This window comes from Triticum aestivum, chromosome 6B (assembly GCF_018294505.1).
Source record: "Triticum aestivum cultivar Chinese Spring chromosome 6B, IWGSC CS RefSeq v2.1, whole genome shotgun sequence".
NCBI lineage: Eukaryota > Viridiplantae > Streptophyta > Magnoliopsida > Poales > Poaceae > Triticum > Triticum aestivum.
This window is the reverse complement of record NC_057810.1, coordinates 80389786-80392558: the sequence shown is the minus strand read 5'-3', so window position 1 is coordinate 80392558 and position 2773 is coordinate 80389786. Positions and strand designations below refer to the sequence as shown.

The 2773-nt window shown below is 38.0% G+C and overlaps 1 protein-coding gene across 1 annotated transcript in view; it reads left to right on the top strand.

Moving 5' to 3' along the window:
* Positions 1-2773, top strand: part of LOC123135908 (F-box protein At5g03970) — an 18731-nt gene extending 15958 nt beyond the window's left edge. The window contains exon 3 of the mRNA XM_044555155.1: positions 2748-2773. The gene's annotated coding sequence lies outside the window, so the exon portion shown is untranslated. The remainder of the gene's footprint in view (positions 1-2747) is intronic.

Below are 2773 nucleotides of genomic sequence, written 5' to 3'. Positions count from 1 at the left end.
GGAGGGAGGGAGGGGGAGGGAGGGAGGGAGGGACTCTCTCTCTCTCTTTCTTTGTGTTGATAAGCTGTAGGTAATGTCGTCGAGGAGAAGTTAAAAGGGGGAGGGAGGGAGAGAGAGACTCTCTCTCTCTCTTTCTTTGTGTTGATAAGCTGTAGGTAATGTCGTCGAGGAGAAGTTAAAAGGGAAGTAGGAAAACCTCACCACAACACATGCAACATAACATCTCAAGTAAAGTTAAAACAAAGCAGCAGGCGGCTGAAATGTCACAACAAAGCATGCTAAAATGTTGTTCACCAGGTCTTTCACAGGTTGTTATGTAATATATTTCCTCTCTGATTAGTGTATAAGATTGTGCACTACGGTCAGTAAGGTAAGAACATGCAGCAATTAAATCGAAGTAGGTCAGATACGCAAATAGTATTCTATATTAGTAAGCAGAGGTGCATACTTCCATTTATCAGTAGAATTTAAGATCTGTTTATTTTTGTAAAGAATAATTAATGTATATGTGCTAGAAAAAAACTGTGAAATCATGTACTACATCAGTAAAATCAATACGGTCCAACATAGCACATGCTGTGACAATATGCCCCTCTAGTAGTCATAAAATCTAACTCGTGCTTACTATCATTTAGATTAAAAAGGATGGGGGCAGCTACTACAACTTCCTGTACTGATCGCTAAGATGCTCCCAAAGACCATTTGAGGCAAATATCAGACACAGATATCTTGGTTTCAGCTTGCGAACATGAACTTGTGGTTCAATGCTAAGAGATGGCCTCTTTAGTGCAATAATAGGACCGGTTCGCCGAAATAATAGGAAATTGACCTTATTCATACTGCGTAGCGCACACCGGTTAACTGTGCAGTGGGCTTGTAGGAATTTAACTGTGTAATTTGCTAACCCACATATGTTATGTTATGTTGAACTTTTATCTGGTGCTGATTAATGAATATTGAACTGCAACTGCCTTCCTGGTACTACTTTCCTTTTCTTTTTCTTTCGGATGCAGTGACTGAAAGAAGCGGATCCTGTTTCTCTGACACCAGTTGCCTCTGCGACGGGATCCGCACGCAGTGGTGCTGCTCAGCGCCTTAGAGCTCGACCGTATCTCTCTGTCTCTATTTCCTGTGTACCTCTGACATGCCACAAGAGGTATGAAGGTTTCATTCATGGTATCGGACTTCAGAAGGAAAACATTGTTGGTTAATCCGGTTGCTTTCATACTCCCTCCGTCCGGAAAAAGTTGTCACCGTGTACATTTTGCAGAAAACACCAGTACACTGCATGTTGGACAACTTTTTCCAGACGGAGGGAGTACTATCTAGGTTCAGTTCGTTGAGCTAGCTAGTGTCAAGTTTCAGTTAGTTAGCTGACGTCGATGGTTTTTCAGGTAGGTTCAGATAACTCTGCACTTGCTCAGACGCCATGTGTGTAATTTACGCAGCACAAAATCAACCGAAATGTTCGGCACATTATGTGTGTTTGAATTGTCGAGCTCACACGTCATGGAGAAGGAAGAAAGGATCTTCTAGTACTGTATTAGCAAAATGAAACGAAGATACGTTCGCTACTGCCTACTGCACGCTGCAGATTGAACAATTTTACGACGGAAACAAAACCAAGCCGAATTCGGCTGTAGCTTGGATACTAGTACAAAATTTCAGACCCAAATAGGATAATTCATACATCAAGAACGATAACAGCAAAAGATCCAAGTGTTATTTCTATGTTGTCCCTTGTACTCAAGGAATTGATACCCAACAATAACTGAGCATTTGGCTTTGAACTTCGTTTATTAACTCGGGCCTATATAAATTGCCATTCCACATTGCTGTTCATTGGAATGTTATAATACCTAGTGCTCCCTTGCAATTATCAAACAATCTCAGCCTTGTAGGCAGTTTGCTTCAATATTTTATTAACATATCTTTGTTTGTCACTCTAACTCACATATTTCTTCTTGCTATAATATTTTTTTAGTTGTTGATATTTTCTAGAGTAATGGCAATTGTATGATCGAAGAGTCCACATTCATCAAGGTTTTTATCCAATACCATTAAAGGGTTAGTGTAGTCATCTGCCACTTGATAAATAAGGAAACAAATAATCCATGGTAAGCGTGACAAGAATATCTAATAAAATACAATAATCTTCTGAAGGAAATAGATTATTCATAATCTTACTTGATAAATCTGATTATTTTCAGTGTCTCTAAAGTTTATTTTTGGTCGCCCTCACTAATTATTTGAGATTGAAAGCATTTGAAACATTAAAATCAAAACTTACAAATACAATTTCGAGATAGTATCAACTTATAATGTTCTCATTATAGTTTATCACCTTCAGTTTGTAACTGAATTTTTACATATGAGAACTAAATCCAAAGTGAGAACTGGTACGTGAAGGTTTATGCTTTCATTGTTTCACAAAACAATAAATAAATATGAATATGTATAGGTTTTTAAATTTCATTTCATGCTTATAGGGACATCTCTTCTAATTTCTAAAACGTTGGAAGATCCTTTCAAATCCGGAGCAGAAATCTTTAAATTTCTGTCTCTCATATTTGTCCTGAAGGCTTTCCGATAAAAAGTAGACCTTATTCAAACTAAATTTTGGAGCCTTCAGTCCAGTTTTCACGAAGGTGAAGCGCATTTTTAGTATATTTGAATCATACATAACTTGTGAGGTATAAGGAATGGTACAATACTTTTGACCAATGACATTGATTATTGCTCCGCAGGTATCAGGAGATGCAGTGCAGACATG